Source organism: Schistocerca nitens, chromosome 11 (assembly GCF_023898315.1).
Source record: "Schistocerca nitens isolate TAMUIC-IGC-003100 chromosome 11, iqSchNite1.1, whole genome shotgun sequence".
Classification (NCBI taxonomy): domain Eukaryota; kingdom Metazoa; phylum Arthropoda; class Insecta; order Orthoptera; family Acrididae; genus Schistocerca; species Schistocerca nitens.
The window spans coordinates 107,013,515-107,034,338 of NC_064624.1; the positions used below are offsets into that span (position 1 = coordinate 107,013,515).

General features: G+C 45.8%; 1 protein-coding gene across 1 annotated transcript in view; it reads left to right on the top strand.

Annotated features, from left to right (window-relative positions):
* Positions 1-20,824, top strand: part of LOC126213559 (uncharacterized) — a 641,937-nt gene that overhangs the window by 328,953 nt on the left and 292,160 nt on the right. The window lies entirely within an intron of this gene.

A 20,824-nucleotide genomic window follows, 5' to 3' on the forward strand; every position in this document is an offset into this window, starting at 1 on the left:
TTACTCGTCGTCTATTAGGAACACCCTGCTTGGATGCTCTCCACATTGGCCTGACCTAACAATTATTGTGACTGCCTCTGACAGAGGCGCAGATGCGTTCTTTCCTCCTCCTTCCCACCTTTCCTCTCTTTCCTTTCCTTTCCTTCCCTCTCCTCCTTGCTTTCCTCTCCTCCTTGCTTTCCTCTCCTCCTTGCTTTCCTCTCTTGCTTTCCTCTCCTCCTTGCTTTCCTCTCCTCCTTGCTTTCCTCTCCTCCTTGCTTTCCTCTCCTCCTTGCTTTCCTCTCCTCCTTGCTTTCCTCTCCTCCTTTGCTTTCCTCTCCTGTTTGCTTTCCTCTCCTGTTTGCTTTCCTCTCCTCTTTGCTTTCCTCTCCTCTTTGCTTTCCTCTCCTCTTTGCTTTCCTCTCCTCTTTGCTTTCCTCTCCTCTTTGCTTTCCTCTCCTCTTTGCTTTCCTCTCCTCTTTGCTTTCCTCTCCTCTTTGCTTTCCTCTCCTCTTTGCTTTCCTCTCCTCTTTGCTTTCCTCTCCTCTTTGCTTTCCTCTCCTCTTTGCTTTCCTCTCCTCTTTGCTTTCCTCTCCTCTTTGCTTTCCTCTCCTCTTTGCTTTCCTCTCCTCTTTGCTTTCCTCTCCTCTTTGCTTTCCTCTCCTCTTTGCTTTCCTCTCCTCTTTGCTTTCCTCTCCTCTTTGCTTTCCTCTCCTCTTTGCTTTCCTCTCCTCTTTGCTTTCCTCTCCTCTTTGCTTTCCTCTCCTCTTTGCTTTCCTCTCCTCTTTGCTTTCCTCTCCTCTTTGCTTTCCTCTCCTCTTTGCTTTCCTCTCCTCTTTGCTTTCCTCTCCTCTTTGCTTTCCTCTCCTCTTTGCTTTCCTCTCCTCTTTGCTTTCCTCTCCTCTTTGCTTTCCTCTCCTCTTTGCTTTCCTCTCCTCTTTGCTTTCCTCTCCTCTTTGCTTTCCTCTCCTCTTTGCTTTCCTCTCCTCTTTGCTTTCCTCTCCTCTTTGCTTTCCTCTCCTCTTTGCTTTCCTCTCCTCTTTGCTTTCCTCTCCTCTTTGCTTTCCTCTCCTCTTTGCTTTCCTCTCCTCTTTGCTTTCCTCTCCTCTTTGCTTTCCTCTCCTCTTTGCTTTCCTCTCCTCTTTGCTTTCCTCTCCTCTTTGCTTTCCTCTCCTCTTTGCTTTCCTCTCCTCTTTGCTTTCCTCTCCTCTTTGCTTTCCTCTCCTCCTTCCTTGCCTTCCCTCCCTCGCCCTCCCCCTCCTACCTACCGACACCATCTCGCGTTCTGTCCCTGGAGATGATGCCGGCGTCCGCCCGTCTCTGCACGCGGTTCGCAGCCGTGAGGTGCGTTCCGGTGCGTACTGGACAGCCCCAGCTGACTGGGCATGCTTGGCCGACAGCGAGTAAGCATAGCGGTGCTCAGGCACGGTGCAGACGGGGAAGTTGTGCAGCCACGGTGGCGTTCGTATTCATGCCCACTCATCCACTTTGGGATGATCACAGATGATACTACGTTACCGGTGGACCGCGCCCACATGGCATCACCGATTTCGACCAAACTTATGGTATATTCGGGGCTTTGGCAGAAATTAAATCCACAGAAGTGGGAGCTATACACAGGTGTAGAAGCGTTTAAGAGGAAATATTGTTGGCGTAGGTCGTACAAGACATCACACACATGCATACCCCAGGCAAGATACGAACCTGCGAGCGTAGCAGCAGCGCAGTTCCGGACTGAAGCGCCTAGAACCGCTCGGTCGTAACAGCCGGCTGAAAGTAAATAAATGCAACATATTGCGCATATATAGGAAAAGAAATCCACAACTGTACAGCTACACTATTGATGACAAACACCTGGAGACAGCGTCTGACGTAAAATATCTAGGCGAAACTGTCCAGAGCGACCTTAAGTGATATGACCATATAAAACACACAGCGGGAAAAGCGGACACTAGACTCAGGTTCATAGGAAGAATCTTAAGGGAATGTAACTCATTCTCGAAAGAAGTGGCTTATAAGGAGCTAGATCGCCCAATTCTTGAGTACTGTTCGTCTATCTGGGATCCCTATCAGGTAAGACTGATAGAGAAGATCGAACAAAGAGCAGCGCGTTTCGTCACGGGATCGTTTAGGTAGCGAGAGAGCATTACGGAGATGCTAAACAATCTCCACTGGCAGACGTTGCCGGCCGGAGTGGCCGTGCGGTTCTAGGCGCCACAGTCTGGAACCGTGCGACCGCTACGGTCGAATCCTGCCTCGGGCATGGATGTGTGTGATGTCCTTAGGTTAGTTAGGTTTAATTAGTCCGAAGTTCTAGGCGACTGATGACCTCAGAAGCTAACTCGCATAGTGCTCAGAGCCATTTGAACCATTTTTTGTGATGTACTATCTGTCTTCTGTCATAAATTGATGGAAAACTGTGATTTCAAGAAGTAACTCCAGTACTAGATAATCGATCGAAAAGTGATTTCAAGACCTGAAACTACAGTTTTCGATCAGTTATCTGCTACTGGAGTTACTTCTTGAAATCACAGTTTTCCATCAATTTATGACAGAAGACAGATAGTACATCACAACATATTACTCCCCCACCCCCACATACATCTCGCGCATTGACCACGAGGAGAAAATTGGAGAAATTACAGCCAATACAGAGGCTTATCGAAGATCCTTCTTCCAACGCAGTATTTGCGAGTGGAACACGATTGGAGCGATCAGACAGTGGTACTGAAAGTACTCTCTGCCACACACCATTAGGTGGCTTGCGCAGTATGATGGAGATGTATCTTCGTGTAAACGTGTATTTATAATAGCGTCCTTGCATTTCGTACAGTTTCTTGTGGAACTTACTGTACATGCGGAGCATGCTTTCCTCCTGTCTCCCAACACTTTGCGCTGCACACGGAGAAGCGGGTGATGGCGGAAGCCGTCGCTTTGCGCGTTGCGAGGCCGAGTGCAGTATCGGCTGTCGCGGGCGCGAGTAGCCGGTATCGGGTTCCCGCTAGCTTCGGTTTCAGGTCGCCGGCGAGACGCGACGCGAGCGCACGGGAGATACCCCGGCACACTAAGGCGCTCTTCCGGAAACTGCCGGAACCAACGGGACCTGCGGGGGCGGACAGCAGGTGCGTGGCCGCGGGTGCCTGCCACCTCCTGCCCCGCTCCACTTGCACCCTGGCCGGCGTGCGCCTACAGTGAGCAGGCTGGCACGCATGGCGGGTGTGCGGCGGTAATCGTCGCGATGATGTGCGTGTTCGAACCTCTGCAAAGCAGCGATTTGACGTTGGACTCTGATGCCCGTGTCCTTACAGTAATTCTCAAGTTACTGTCATTACTGTAATTCTTCGACATCGTCAATGTGTAGATACGCGATCTGTTTATTTATCATGCGTGTGGATAAGGATCCAACGTGAAAATCGTAAATCTATTGAGCCTTCCTCGTACCAAACTAACATGTTCCTCAGTTTATGATACTCATTACACATCGACGCATTCTTAGAGCTAAGACGTCCTAAAACGAAAACTCGTTATTGCCAGAATGAGATTTTCACTCTGCAGCGGAGTGTGCGCTGATATGAAACTTCGTGGCAGATTAAAACTGTGTGCCTGACCGAGACTCGAACTCGAGACCTTTGCCTTTTGCGGGCACGACTCACGCCCCGTCCTCACAGCTTTACTTCTGCCAGTACCTCGTCTCCTACCTTCCAAACTGTACAGAAGCTCGTTGTTGATTGTGTAAATTTACTGCGTTAATCACTATGCAAATGTCGTGACGGTCCCCACATTCTCACACACGTATGGAAACGATCGACAGCAATGGCAGTTGCAACGCCCATGAGTGAGTGCATGTAAACAAGATACCACAACTCCCCGGATGGCCGACAATACCGGTAACAGTGAAAAATCGTTGAGGTTCTTGATTCCTAGGATACACTGAACAATCAAAGAAACAGTTACGTCTGCCTAATATCGCGTAGGGTCCCAACGAAAGCGCAGAAGTGCCGCAACACGACGTGGCAGGGACTCCACTGTCTGAAGTAGTGCTGGAGGGAACTGACACCATGAATCCTGCAGGGCTGTCCACAAATCCGTAAGAGTACGAAGGGTTGGAGATCTCTTCTGAACAGCACGTTGCAAGGCATCCCAGACATGCTCAATAATTTTCATGGCTGAGGAGTCTAGTGGCCAGTGGAAGTGTTTAAACTCAGAAGAGAGTCCTTGGAGCCACTCTGTAGCAACTCTGCACGTGAGGGCTGCCCCATTGTCCTGCTGGAATTGCCCAAGTCCCTCGGAATGCGCAATGGACATGAATAGATGCTGGTGATCAGACAGGATGCTTACGTACGTGTCAACTGTCGGAGTCGTATCTACACGTATCAGGGGGCCCATATCACTCCATCTGCAAACGCCTCACACCATTACACAGCCTCCACGAGCTTGAACAGTCCCCTGCTCACATGCTCCTCATAGGTATTGGCAATGGGGTCGATTCTACACAGAGTACGCGAAAGAATTTGCCCCTTTGCCCCCCTTCTAACAGCCGTGTACCGCAAGTCTCTAGAGGAACGGAAGGTTCCAAATGATTGGAAAAGAGCACAGGTAGTCCCACTTTTCAAGGTGGGTCTTCGAGCAGATGTGCAAAACTATAGGCCTATATATGACGTCGATCTGTTGTAGAATTTTAGAACATGTTTTTTGCTCGCGGTTTATTTCTGGAAACCCGGTATCTACTCTGTAGAAATCAACATGGATTCCGGAAACAGCGATCGTGTGAGACCCAACTCGCTTTATTTGTTCATGACACCCAGAAAATATTAGATACAGGCTCACAAGTAGATGCTATTTTCCTTGGCTTCCGCCGGCCGCGGTGGTCTATCGGTTCTAGGCGCTCAGTCCGGAACTGCGCGACTGCTACGGTCGCAGGTTCGAATCCTGCCTCGGGCATGGATGTGTGTGATGTCCTTAGGTTAGTTAGGTTTAAGAAGTTCTAGGGGACTGATGACCACACATGTTAAGTCCCGTAGTGCTCAGAGGCATTTGAACGTTGACTTCCGGAAGGCGTTCGATGCAGTTCCGCACTGTCGCCTGATAAAGTAAGAGCCTACGGAATATCAGACCAGCTGTGTGGCTGGATTGAAGAGTTTCTAGCAAACAGAACACAGCATGTTGTTTTCTATGGAGAGACGTCTACAGACGTTAAAGTAACCTCTGGCGTGCCACAGGGGAGTGTTATGGGACCATTGCTTTTCACAATATATATATAAATGACCTAGTAGATAGTGTCGGAAGTTCCGTGCGGCTTTTCGCGGATGATGATGTAGTATACAGAGAAGTTGCAGCATTAGAAAATTGTAGCGAAATGCAGGAAGATCTGCAGCGGATAGGTACTTGGTGCAGGGAGTGGCAACTGTCCCTTAACATAGACAAATGTAATGTATTGCAAATACATAGAAAGAAGGATCCTTTATTGTATGATTATATGATAGCGGAACAAACACTGGTAGCAGTTACTTCTGTAAAATATCTGGGAGTATGCATGCGGAACGATTTGAAGTGGAATGACCATATAAAATTAATTGTTGGTAAGGCAGGTGCCAGGTTGAGATTCATTGGGAGAGTCCTTAGAAAATGTAGTCCATCAACAAAGGAGGTAGCTTACAAAACACTCGTTCGACCTATACTTGCTCATCAGTGTGGGATCCGTACCAGGTCAGGTTGACAGAGGAGATAGAGAAGATCCAAAGAAGAGCGGCGCGTTTCGTCACAGGGTTATTTGGTAAGCGTGATTTACAGAGATGTTTAGCAAACTCTAATGGCAGACTCAGCAAGAGAGGCGCTCTGCATCGCGGTGTAGCTTGCTCGCCAGGTTTCGAGAGGGTGCGTTTCTGGATGAGGTATCGAATATATTGCTTCCCCCTACTTATACCTCCCGAGGAGATGACGAATGTAAAATTAGAGAGATTCGAGCGCGCACGGAGGCTTTCCGGCAGTCGTTCTTCCCGCGAACCGTATGCGACTGGAACAGGAAATTGAGGTAATGACAGTGGCACGTAAAGTGCCCTCCGCCACACACCGTTGGGTGGCTTGCGGAGTATGAATGTGGATGTAGAACAGGGATAGCCGATACTACCTTTCAGCCAGTGGCACCAGACAGAAGTCTGCCAACTCAATGGTGCCACATACAGGTAAGATCCAAGTAAAATAATCATAATCCACCATCGTTGCTGGCCTATACCAGTGGCTTCTATCAGACTACGCATGTATCTATTTCAGTTCACACACAGACTGCTGTCTACAATAGGACGCGGTTTACTTACCTCCGTGTACGTCAGAGCCCTCTCCATACATACGTAGGTTACATTACAGAATCTGCAGGATTAGACTGGAACCAGAGAGTGGCAGCAGGGGAGCCGGCCGAAGTGGCCGTGCGGTGCTAGGCGCTGCAGTCTGGAACCGCGAGACCGCTACGGTCGCAGGTTCGAATCCTGCCTCGGGCATGCGTGTGCGTGATGCCCTTAGGTTAGTTAGGTTTAAGTAGTTCTAAGTTCTAGGGGACTAATGACCTCAGAAGTTGAGTCCCATAGTGCTCAGAACCATTTGAACAATTTTTATGGCAACAGGGCGGTATGCGGTGGAACAGAGCCGGACTCTAGCGCTGTAGGCGCGTTGTTGCCGGAAGTGTGGCAGCGACCCAGAATGCATCGCGCTGTAGCGCGAGTCATCGACCGTAATACTGCACACCTCTGCTCCCCCTCCAGTAAACAGGTGGTGTCGTGCTGTGTCCGATTCGCAATGCCCGCCGCTACACAATCGCCGCGCGCCCCGCGTGGAAAATCGCTAATAATAGTCCTCGCTGCGCCCAATAGGCGGCAGCAGCGTCGCGCCAGGCTGGCCAACTGCACCGTTAAAGTGCGCGTCATTTATGGCGGCGGCCGAGTTTGGGTTCGTTCTGCGCATCTGAAGTCACAAAAAAAAGTCAGCCAATGAACAGAGAACGACGTTGCCAGCGCGCGACTGCAGTGCAGAGCACGGACGAGTGTCTTCAGTTTTAGAAACGTTCAGTCATAAATAAAGTAACTGAACAAAAGCAATGTCTTGATAGCAGACTTTCTATAGAAGAAAGTTTGGAAAAAGCATTCTTTATTCCAACTGCTTCATATTCTATTAATTAATTAAACCAAACAAGCAATAAGCCTCCTAATTCAGGCGATAGCGAGGAAAGGGATTCGTATCATTGTCACTAACCGCTTTTTCGCAATAAAGAACAGCGGTAATTGTTTATTTCCTATTGTACTTCGACGAAACGTGAGTAATTCATAGTCATACCAACAGGGTTTGTCGGTATTTTGCGTGATATTTTAAAGTTTTTGGGGAGTTTCAATGAATGACGAGCTGCGTTAGCGTGATGGATAAAGTGTTTGACTGCTAAACGAAAGGTTCCGAGTTCAAACCTTACTCGGTACTTAACATTTTCTGTATTTAAAAACAATATCAAACTATATTACTTCATGAGTTTTATTCGTTTGAATGTAATTTTATGAAATTTCTAGTGGCATCTAATGTCGACCATACGGAAAGTATACGCTATGGACTTTTACCTCTGCAAACTCTTCAAAATTTCGTGCAATGGTTTACTACATCTAACGCTGCACAATAACTGCGTTGAACATTGAAACAAAATTAAGTCATTTATGGAGGGAAGGTATCAGTCAAGAAGATGTGTAAAAATCAAATTTTTGGGGGCCAAATAGTTTTTGTGAAATCGAATGATAAGTGTGTCAAAGCAGTAGGAACACCATGTCTCTGCACAGGCGAGCAGTGCAGTGATGACAAAATGGCGCACAGCGCGGAATGCGGGGTGCACGTCTCTGTAGCAGCGAAAGGGTTAATGCGGCCGTGGCGGCTTTATTTCATAAACTGCGCGCTCCCCCCTAAACGTAAGTTTGCGAACTATACTATACTATGGCGCTGTTTCTCTTGGCGCGTACAACTGGCAACGCAGCAATCTCCCGCGTCTGGGCAGGCATGCGCGAACCGCCAAGATAAATGAATTGTACTATAGCCGTCGAATCCGGCGCTGCGGAATACTTTCCTCCCCGGTGCTGTAAACCTGTCAGCGTCAGCCGTTTCCGTGGCGGGGGTGGGGGGAGTGTTGAGAATCCGCAGAAAAGGGCAGGTAGGAAAACCTGTGGGTGCTCTTGGTGCTATGGCTTTATTTATCGATTGGCATTTTTTAAATTTGTAATCCTTACAGCAGCTACGAAGAAAACATATTTTTTCTATAGCCAAATCTTTTCTCAGGTGTTCATATTAGACAGGTGAAAAATTTTAAAATCTATCCATCTAGGCATAAAATCAAAAGGGAGTTTAATCGCAGTACCTGTCTTATCTATGTCAAAGCCAAAGGTGAAGTTAATTAGTTTTTCTTTACGACGTAGCAGTTCATTTCTTGTTGTTGTTGTTGTTGTTGTCTTCAGTCCAGAGACTGGTTTGATGTATCTCTCCATGCTACTCTATCCTGTGCAAGCTGCTTCATCTCCCAGTACCTACTGCAGCCTACATCCTTCTGAATCTGCTCAGTGTATTCATCTCTTGGTCTCCCTCTACGATTTTTACCCTCCACGCCGTCCTACAATGCTAAATTTGTGATCCCTTGATACAGTCAGAAAATCTCCTACCAACCGGTCCCTTATTGTAGTCAAGTTGTGCCACAAACTCCTCTTCTCCCCAATTCTATTCAATACCTCCTCATTAGTTATGTGATCTACCCATTCTTCGGTAGCACCACACTTCGAAAACTTCTATTATCTTCTTGTCCAAACTATTTATCGTCCATGTTTCACTTGCATACATGGCTACACTCCATACAAATACTTTCAGAAACGAAATCCTGACAAATCTATACTCGATGTTAACAACTTTGTCTTCTTCAGAAACGCTTTCTTTGCCATTGCCAGTCTACATTTTAAATCCTCTCTACTTCGACCATCATCAGTTATTTTGCTCCCCAAATAGCAGAAATCATTTACTACTTTAAGTGTCTCATTTCCTAATCTAATTCCCTCAGCATCACCTGACTTAATTCGACTACACTCCATTATCCTCGTTTTGCTTTTGTGACGTTCATCTTATATCCTCCTTTCAAGACACTGTCCATTCCGTTTAACTGCTGTTCCAAGTCCTTTGCTGTCTGTGACACAATTACAGTGTCATCGGCAAACGTCAGAGTTTTTATTTCTTCTCCATGGATTTTAATTCCTACTCCGAAATTTTCTTTTGTTTCCTTTACTGCTTGCTCGATATGCAGATTGAATAACATCGGGGAGAGGCTACAACCGTGTCTCACTCCCTTCCTAACCACTGCTTCCCTTTCATGCCCCTCGACACTTATAAATGCCATCTGGTTTCTGAACAAACTGTAAATAGCCTTTCGCTCACTGTATTTTACCCCTGCGACCTTCAGAATTTGAGAGACAGTATTCCAGTCAACATTGTCAAAAGCTTTCTCTAAGTCTAGAAATGTTAGAAACGTAGGTTTGCCTTTCCTTAATCTGTTTTATAAGTCGTAGGGTCAGTATAAAAAAAATCTGGAGATGGTCATTACAGACTGAAACCAGTCATTGTCTAAAGAAATCATTTGTGATCAGAGACCGGAATAAAAAAGCAGTTTGCCTCATGTGTTCCAACATTTCTACGGAATCCAAACTGATGTTCCCCCGAGGTCCGTCTATCAGTTTTTTCCATTCGTCTGTAAAGCAGTTCATTATAAACTCATTAATTTACAATGATCCATGTCAGTATACTCGAGAACTGTTTAGCAGGTGTGGTGAGTTGTGATCGTAGCACCATCGTGCAACTTCTGCAAGCACGTGGGGGGTGGGGGGGGGGGGGAGGAGGAGGTTCAACAGTCGGGTGTACGAGTACCGCGCGCTGTACCTAGAAATCACGAAAGTCGGCGGTTGGCCGTACGTGCACCTCTCCTTGCTCGTCATCAATTGTCTCGTGAACAACATCGACCACTCCTATACCGTGTCGTTACTGGTGACAAGAGATGGTGTCTTCGTGCTAACGTACGGGGCTAGTCGCCGTAGAAAGACGTGCGTGCATCCACAAAAGGTGGAACAGCTACGGTGTCATGTACAGCGAATCGCTTCCCCGAGGTGCAGTCATCGCTTGCCGACATTTATTGTCAACAACTGAGGCGCCTTGCAGGCGCACTCGGTGAACAAAGACCAGGAAGACGGCGTGGAGTGGTACTGTCCCTCGATAGCCCGCCCGTACTCCGCTAGACTGACAAAGAACCGTATGCAGGAGTTGGGTTGGGAAGTCATTCCGCATCCACCTTATTCACCCGATCTTGCGCCTTCAGATTTTCATCCCTTCTCCTCTGTATCGAAACACCTTCAAGGAGCTTTCTTTCCGGATGGAAGTGGCTTCGAACATGGCTCGACGAGTTGTTCGCCTCAAAACCGCGTAATTCCTACAGTCGCGGAGTCGAAAAGCATGGTCACACTACTGTAAGTAATGAAGAATATAACATTATCGATGACTGAAGTCCCTGTTACGTGTATCTGTTGTGTTCATTAAACTTACCGACAAACGCCAGGACGGGATCAGGGATTTTCTCTGCCTCGTGATGACTGGGTGTTGTGTGATGTCCTTAGGTTAGTTAGGTTTAAGGGGCTCCGGAAAGGCTCAAAATCATGAAAAGTTCAATTTTTACTTTTTTGCGTTTTCTGAATCTGCAGACTATTACCTTTTAATAGATATATAATTTATTCAATTCGGAAGACTACAACTATTTTTAAATTTGTTTTGAAATGTGTTCTACATGGGCGTGACCCACTGTGGCGCTGTTAAACTGCTGTCAAATGGTGTTATTATTAACGTCCGTGTTCATCAGGTACATTTTAGTGATGTGAGATGAAGTATAAAACCTATTTTCAGAGACTTAGCAGCACCTGAACTGTTGAAAAAGTGCATTCACGGAAAAACTCAAAACCCCAATGAAAGTGTAAATAGTGTTGTATGGTCGAGAATCCCCAAGACTGTATTTGTCGGAATAGAAAGACTTCACTTTGGTGTGTATGATGCTGTTGCGACTTTCAATGATGGCAACATTGTAAGGTGCAAGGTATTTAGAAATATGGGAATGAAGATAGGTTCTAACATGGTACGAGCGATGCTTGCTTTAGACAGGGAACGCCTTCGGGCTGCAGACAGGGCTGTAAAGAGTCTAGAAATACAAGCAAGAGTAAACAGGAGGAGGAACAAGAGGAAGCTGGAGGAGGAGTTTGCAGAGGATGAACATAATACATCCTATGGACCTGGAATGCACTAAAAAGTTAATCCAATCTTTGTCGCTCGATTCCCAAAACTTTTATTTTCTCATAGTAATTACATGTTTTCTAAGGATCTTCCAAACATATTTGTTTCAAACTTTCAGTAAATGTTACACAGTACCTTCTGCATAATTTAACACAGCCTTTTTCCAAAAAACTGTATATTTTTTAATATATAAATAAAAAATTGCAAAAAAATGTTGTGAATTTTCATTACAATTGAAAAAAAAATCATCTTTAATAACTGAACTAGAATTTTGTAAAATCCCTGTGTTAAGTTGTAGCCCATATTCCAATAAATAATCTGTAAAAAGTTCAACTTCCTACCTCAAATACTGTGTGAGGAAAGATGTAATTTATAAGCGTTATTTTAACATTGCAAGTATAGGGCGTTCCGGAGCCCCTTAAGTAGTTCTAAGTTATAGGGGACTGATGACCTCAGATGTTAAGTCCCATAGTGCTCAGAGCCATTTTTGACAAACTCCAACTTACACATCAACCTATTTTAAATTAAATGCAGGCGCGGTTCTGCATGGTATGGATCTGACAAGTTCTTCGTGCGTTATCCGAGGTACTGGCTGGTTACAATTAAAACGGAGCCATTCGCGGAGGTCAGTGGCGGCGTAATTATTGTGTGGTAGCTAAACTTGGTAGCTATTGCATTAATATGAGGAAACGTTAGCGACAGCCCCGGACATTTGCACAAGCCCCGCCCATTTACCCCCTCCACACCTACCCCCCGCCACACCAACCAAGAGCGCACCAATACGGTCTTTGGTAGTTCTCGTCGCTGTCGTGTTTTTGTTCGTCGTTTTTTGTTTTACCGCGGTTGTTCATACTAGCAGCGTCGTGCTGTTAGTACTTCTTAGCAGTTTGTGTAATGCTGTCAAAATGAAACATAGATATGCACTCTCAATAAAGTTATCATACACAAGCTACCTAATCTTGACTGTTGTGGCCAACTGCTGTCAAAACTGATATCTAACAGACATTAAAGTACGATAAGATGTGCTGGAATGACACTGACGAAATTATGTGCATATGTTTAACAATAGGCAGCTCTAAAGCTCTCAAACACTGAAGAACAACTCAAAGTAATCTCGTGTCTGCTATAAGCAAGCAGTCATAAGAGTTCACAAGTAAAAATTCACCCATTACACAGGCAAATATTAATGAAGAATGTCACTGTATACATATCTGACTGCTTGCATCACGCATTTCTACATTATCCCACTCTTACATTCTTTAGTCTTAATGAGGTAATCAGAAACAAACCGAGACATCGACTTTGCCTTGTTTACGCACAACATTGACTTTAGACAATCTAGATAATGGACAGCATCCTTGGCGATACTACCAATTAATATTTCCCAACAGAATTTCTTACACTACGCGAGGTGACGTAAATTTGCGCCCACTGCAGTTAACAAATATCAAATTTTTTGATATAGTGCAGATGAAAGCTCATGAAATAAAAAAAGACAGTGTGGATACCATTTTTATTTTTCTTTCTTATTGATGATTTTTCAACTCGCATATTCAATGAACATATTTCTAATTCTTTTCACAATGGTACCGGAAAAACTGTATTTCGTACTAACTACTGATTTTCTCTCTTGTTAAGACTGGCATATCTGTGATACGAACAACTTCGATGTTGGAACATGCGGCAGACCATGGGCGGAGCTTAGGATATGGATTGGTGTGGAGGGGGGTGATTGGGCGGGACTTGTGCACCGTCCGGGGCTGTCGCTAACGTTACGTATCAATATGGGGCCATTTACACTGCAAAAAATATTAGTTCCGATTTTGGCCACCAGGTGCAAATCTGGCGCTGTACACAGTGACGGTATGACATCCAAGCTGTCATTTGACAAGCCATAACGTGAAAGAACAGAATTGCTGTCAAGAACGAGGCCGCACGGTGTTAGTGAAACTATTTTGTCTGAACGGCATCAATCATAGTTGTGCAGTGAGAGAGTATCGGCGACCCAAAGCTTTGAGTCGAGTCCCGCTGTCATTAAACGGTTCAAAAAAGATGGCATTGAAATTTTAAAACACGGGTGAGCTTCGTGTGGCCCTGGAAGTGGAAGGTGTCATATCCCGGTGGAAGTTACTGACGACGTACTGGTGTTGCAGTAACTGACCGTGCAGCTTGTGCCCTGTATAGTGGTTGTGGTCCTGCAGCGTCACCAGAATTGCCCACCCCGTGGTCAACAGTACGGAAAGTTTTGCAGCCTATTCTACACTGGTAGCTGCCCAAAATCCAGGCGGTGCAGCAACTCGAACCTCACGATTTGCAGCACTGTTCTACATTTCCTTTTCCGTTTCTGGCACGGTTCGAAGTTGATGACATGCGGCCGGGCAATATTCTCTGGAGTGACGAGTCACATTTTACACTACAGGGTGCACTGAATGCACACAACTGCCTAATTTGGGTTACTGTTAAACCGCGTGTTGTGCGCGAAGAGCCATTGCGCTCGCCGTATATCTCCATCTACATCATACTCCGCAAGCCACCTAAAGGTGTGTGGCGCAGGGTACTTTCAGTACCACTATCTGATCCCTCCAACCCTGTTCGACTCACGATTAGTGCAACAGTGCGGGGGAGGAATGATTGCGGGTAACCCTGTGTATTGGCTTTAATGTTTCGAATTTTCTACTCGTGGTCAATAGGCCAGGTGTGTGTGTGTGTGTGTGTGTGTGTGTGTGTGTGTGTGTGTGTGTGTGTGTGTGCGTCCTTGATAATTTCGGTTAAGTAGTGTGTAAGCTTAGGGACTGATGACCTTAGCAGTTAAGTCCCATAAGATTTCACACACATTTAAACATGTGACCAAATTTTCGGTGTCGTCATTCCTTTGCACAGATCGAGGTGATTGACACTTGCAACTCTGGACACATTTCATGATGCTGTTTCAGACTGACACCTTCATCTTTTTGCTCCTGAGCAATAGTGTTGTGGACTTACTGCTGCCAAACTGTTTCATTTTTCAATGTTTTCTGTTTGCTTAAGCCGGTATGACGGCATGAAGTACCATTTTTTGAGCCCGCATCTCGTGGTCGTGCGGTAGCGTTCTCGCTTCCCACGCTCGGGTTCCCGGGTTCGATTCCCGGCGGGGTCAGGGATTTTCTCTGCCTCGTGATGGCTGGGTGTTGTGTGCTGTCCTTAGGTTAGTTAGGTTTAAGTAGTTCTAAGTTCTAGGGGACTGATGACCATAGATGTTACGTCCCATAGTGCTCAGAGCCATTTGAACCATTTTTTGATGTTTGAAAGTCAGCTACGGTATCTTTTCTAGTTAAATAGCATGTATCACACGTGAAATCGTCACAATACTTTTCGTGAGTACACTTAATTCTTCCGACTAATAATTCTCATTAAAATGTAATGTGTTGATATTGACAATTTTCACTTTTTTCCCATTTTTGTGCCAGCACTGTGAAGATAATCAATGATCGAAACCTATTGTTAAGGCGGTACAGTGTTTACCATGTATTTCTCCGAGCAATGGATAAAACATTTCTTTCGTTCCTTCCCGGGGAGGGCGTCAGCGAGAAAAAAAAATTTCGAAAATGATTGAAGTTTACGTTCATAGTCTGTTGGAAACTCGATTAGTGCTCTCATGATCTTCCAATATTGGATGAATATTGTCTGGGTTACTTGTTTTGCAAATAAGAAAGGACTTTTCTTGCTGTACTGTATTTTATTTCTCCCAGACGCGTTTCGTCTTTTTCACGTTAAGGCATCGAACGTTTGGTAGTTACGTTGTAGGTTGGCATCTTCGTTTCTCGTCATCTGGTCACATGCTGGAGGCCGCACTACTGCTGTATTTACGAAAGTTACGCCTGTTTTCATGTTCTGAACAGTCTTCTTCCCTCTTTAAATCTTGTTTGCCCCTATTCTTGTGATGCACTGTCAGTTTTCTGCCAGTAATTGATCGAAAACTCTGATTTCAAGAAGTAACTACAGTACTAGATAATCGATCTAAAAGTGATTTGAAGACGTAACTACTGTGAGTTACTTCTTGAAATCACAGTTTTCGATCAGTTTGGCGGAAGACAGATAGTACATCACAGGAACAAGGGCAAACAAGATAAAAAGCGCAAAGCAAAACGTTCGGAATATAAATCCGTGCTCATGTCTGACGTGCTACCTCCAGCATGTCACCAGATGAAAGGAAATGCAGATACCAATCGAAAATGCGACGAACTATGCCACGGATCATGCCTTAAACTGAAAAAGGCGGAAAGCGTCCGGGAGAAATAAAATACAGTGCAGCAACAAAAGGCGGTTTTTATTTACAAAACAAATGTTCCTGTGCTTGCAGCGGAAGATGGTCACGCAAAGAAACTCGTTATTGTCTGCGTTATTTGAGCGACATGTAAGGCTCCCTCGGTACATGGTCCACACTTTCCGACTTTAATACTCGGTTTCTTGTGTTAGATCTTAAACATGAGGACTGTACCTCTTAATAAGTAGATTACCATAGCTTTCCAAATTTTTAAATTCGGTCGATAATTACATGAACTACTGGTTTTTGTTGCCCCTGAAACCGTTATGTAGGCAGCCTGTAACTGCAACTATGCATCATCAACCGGTGTAGCCATTCAGTAATGTAGGTTGGTCGTAATAGAAAAGAAATGCAGTCTCGTGTGGGCTACGGAGACAGAGAGCAACAGCGCAGCAGCGGAATTGAGATCACGGGCGGAAACAGCTGAAGATGGCGTCACGGGCCGAAACGTCACGGGAGATTTGGAGCAGGCGCGGCCGATTGTTGGCGGCGACGCTTCGCGGGGGCGGCATAGCTGCACCCTGCCACCCACCCCCTGACCGTGGCGGCCTACTTTCACCTCGGGGGGGGGGGGGGGCACAGTTACAGTTCGGGCTGTGTCCTGCGCCCGCCTGTCAACTCGGCGCTACGCAGCGATCTGTCGCCTTCCCCCCTGTGACTCTATATCGAATCCTCAGCTCGCGTTCTTAACGCACGATATCCTCCGTCACGGTGTCAATCTGTCATCACACGCGCACTGCATTCGAACTTCGAGCGTGCCGAGTTTCTGACATTGTAACATGGAAGAACGACGTTTGCGAATCTTTCCCAACGTGCTGATCAGTATCAAGCAAGATAGGTTCGGAACGGCGATTTGAACGTAGACCAATGACATGGAACGACGCCATCCTACGTCACATGCAGGCTCTCTGTTTCTACTACTTACTAGTCAAGGTCACGACGTCAGGATTACTGATTTATTACAAACTAAGTACAACGTAGACTTTCACGGCCGGAAATATCATGTCCATTATAATTATCCGGGCTGTTATGCCGTGGTCGGTTGATGAATTTGGTGTCAATTCCCAACGTTTCGTCTCCGACTGCGGGAGACATCTTCAAGGGGGTCCGTAGGTCGATGGGAGGTCCAACACACCCACTGGCTCGCTACAGTAGCGAGCCAGTGGGTGTGTTGGACCTCCCATCGACCTACGGACCCCCTTGAAGATGTCTCCCGCAGTCGGAGACGAAACGTTGGGAATTGACACCAAATTCGTCAACCGACCACGGCATAACAGCCCGCATAATTATAATGGACATGAAACTAAGTACACCTTTAGTAGGACATTAAAACAACATAGTGTGCAAATACACTGAAGAGGAAAAGAAACTGGTACACCTGTCTAATATCGTGTAGGGCCCGCGCGAGCACGCAGAAGTAGTGCCGCAACAGGAGGTGGCACGGACTCTACCAATGTCTGAAGTAGTGCTGAAGGGAAATTACACCATGAATCCTGCAAGGCTGTCCATGGATCCGTAAGAGTGCGAGCGGTTGGCACGTTGCAAGGCATCCAACATATGCTCAATAATGTTCATGTCTGGGGAATTGGGGCCAGCGGAAGTGTTCCTGGAGTATGTTGCGATTGTGGATGTGTGGGATGTCGAATTGTCCTGCTGGAATTGCCCACGTCCGTCGGAACGCACAATGGACGTCAATGGATGCAGGTCATCGGACAGGATGCTTACGCCCGTGTCACGTGTCAGAGTGGTATCTAGACGTATCAGGGGTCCCATATCACTCCAAACGCACACGCTCCACACCACTGCAGAGCCTCCAGCCTCCACCAGCTTGGTCCCCATGCAGGGTCCATGGATTGATGTTGTCCCCATACCTGTACTCGCCCATCTGCTCGATACAATTTGAAGCGAGACTCATCCGACCAGGCAACATGTTTCCAGTCATCAACTGTCCAATGTCGGTTTTGACGGGCCCAGGCGAGGCGCAAAGCTTAAGTGTCGTGCAGTCTTCAAGCGTACACGTGTGTTCCTTCGGCACCGAAACCCCATGTCGATGATGTTTCGTTGAATGGTTCGCACGCTGCCACTTGTCGATGGCCCAGCATTGAAATCTGCAGCAATTTGCTGAAGGCTTGCACTTTTGTCGTATTCAACGATTCTCTTCAGTCGTCGTTGGTCCCGTTCTTGTAGGATCTTTTTCGGCCGCAGCGAGGTCGGAGATTTGATGTTTTACCGGACTCCTAGACCAGAGGTTCCCAAACTTTTGTTTGTCACGCCCCCCTTCTGCCGAAAAGAAAACTTCCTTGTCCCCCACCTCCTAAAAAATATAGAGATTTTTATTAATTATCAAGAAACTATTGAAAAATTTGTGGTGATGACGTCATGTAACATAGTGGGTTGTTAATGTATCGAGTCGCAGTTATTACGTCATCAGTCTAGTCTTGTGATTATAAGCCACTCCGAAAGTAAAGAAAATCCTTGGTAAACAAGGAAAAATATTTGCGACCTTTGCAGATTAGTGGATGCGGGCTATTATTTTAAGTTGAGTGTAGCTTATTACTTTCACTCATTATCAAAAATAATCAGTGACGGTGTGAACGAACATCACTGATCTGTACGCCTACAGCGCTCCCCATTGTCATTGCGCATAGGTTGGCCTTTATGTCAACGACGACAGCTACCGAACGGCGACAAAGGCCCAGTTCCCAGAACCAGACAAAAAATATAAAATTAGTTTTACGCAATAATCGTACAGACTACACAGAACTTTAAAAAATATGAATAAAACAACTTCCTTACCTTGATTACATTCCCTTGCTGCACACCATTTCTTCACCAGTATACCATTTTAGGACTACTCTTCGCTTGCCATATCTAGGATAAACTTTCGCTGTGTCTTCATCCAGAAGAAATACCATTATTAGTTGAAACAACATACCACACGAAACATCAGAATCCATAGGGATCACACGCAATATTTATATTTAAATCAGATTCACTATGTTTATTTTATATTGTTTCTTCGAAATAGTTTTTTATAATTTTACAGGTTTACCTACATGTAAGGATAGTTAAGAGGAAAATGACAAGTTCTCTTATAATGTGAGTTATTTATTATAAAAATATTATTTCCACACACATATGGCAAGAAACAAACAAATAAATCAATGTGAAGGATGAGCTTGCATATCACACGGGGATCCGCGTGTTGACAGGGTAATAAAACGGCATTTTTGGAGTTACCCGGTATAAGTGATTATTACACTGATGAACATAGCCCACTACGGCTAAAAGTTATGACACGATTACGTTCAGCTCATGTGTACAAATGTACGGAATAGTTAATACCTGACTTTTCTGTTTTCCAATTGTCAGAAGTAAGTTGTTTACAAATCTGATATATTAGATTTAACGCATATCGCCTTCGTACTGTTGAGAGTTTCTGTGTGTGACATTCTAAACGTGGCATTCTAAACGTGATCTTCAAAAGCTCTATGTTCTAGGATAGGTTATTGAGATAGGATTGCGGGAAGTGGGACGCCAAACGATTGCATTTAGCACCATAATCTATCATTAATACCTGCACATTCATTTTTATTAAAATATCGATATTAAAAAGAAATATTAGGTTTATACCACTAACTCCACCCGCGCCCCCCTTGCAGCATCATCACGCCCCCCCCCCCCCCCTCTCAGGGGGGCGCGCCCCCCAGTTTGGGAACCTCTGTCCTAGACAGTCACGTTACACTCGTGAAATGGTCGTATAGGAAAATGCTAACTTCATCTCTACCTCAGACATGCGGTGTCCCATCGCTCGTGCGCCGACTGTAACACTACGTTCATACTCGATTACATCTTGATAACCTGCTATTGTAGCAGTAGTAACCGATTTAACTACTGTGTCAGACACTTGTTGTCTTACACAGGCGTTGCCGACCCTGAATACGCATACCTATACCAGTTTCCTTGGCGCTTCAATGTATTTACAGGCGCCGGCGCCTATAACTTTACGCCGGCCGTTGTGACCGAGCGGTTCTAGGCGCTTCAGTCCGGAACCGTGCTGCTGTTACTGTCGGAGGTTCGAATCCTGCCTCGGGCATGGATGTGTGTGATGTTCTTAGGTTAGTTAGGTTTAAGTAGTTCTACGTTCAAGGGGACTGATGACCTCGGATGTTAAGTCCAATAGTGCTTAGAGATTTGAACTATTTTGAGCGTGCAACTCTGTAGACTTGTTCGACGACGTTTCCCGGTAAGAGTTGCTATGTAAAACTTGATGTACTAAGCCTCACCTAAAACAAGTGTATAACATGAATTGTCGAAGAGGAGCAGGTACAAATCGAAACGTGAATATATCCTCTAACGTACCTGGTTTTCCTGTGTGCTTTGTTGTGCCTGCACAGCAATCTACCGCCCTGGAGGTATTTACGAATAACGCTGTATGTGACGGCAGGAATACAGCGAGTCAGTGGAATGTACAGGAGTCTTTGTTACGTTCGCGCGCGGTCACGTATCCGCAGGAATCACTTGCAATACCTGAGTGTGTCAGTCACTCTCAAGTGTTCGTCCCACACGTTAAAAGAGGAAAAAACACGTGACGAGAGCAGGCTTATCTGCTGTTCAGGAATGCGGGTACTGCAAGATTACCACAGGTACCCCCCCCCCCCCCCCCCCCACACACACACACATAGCTGTGACTAAGCGCCGCATCTTGGCACACACGTGTGATGCTCCTACAACCTCAGTACGCAACCTCACTGAATCAAGACTGTGCCATCTCCGTCTCAGCTAGCCGGCAGAGGTAAGTGTGTCTTGCTTACGAACTACTTGTTTACACTTTTCAGACACAACTAACTATTACTGTCTATATCTCTCCACCCTGCAAGCTGCCAGTGTATGCCCGGAACCGACAGTGGTTTAATTCGCTGGCTTTAATCATTGTTACCGAGTTCTGTGTTTCATATCACTAGACGACTAACTCGGTTCGTTGAGCACAGTTCCAATTGCAGGCTGTCAATTACCTCGAAGGAAACGGTCTATTGACACACAGTCAACATAGATTTAGAAAACGTCGCTCCTGTGGAACACAACTAGCTCTTTATTCGCATGAAGTGTTGAGTGCTATTGACAAGGGATTTCAGATCGATTCCGTATTTCTTGTTTGTCGGAAGGCTTTTGACACTGTACCACACAAGCGTCTTGTAGTGGAATTGCGTGCTTATG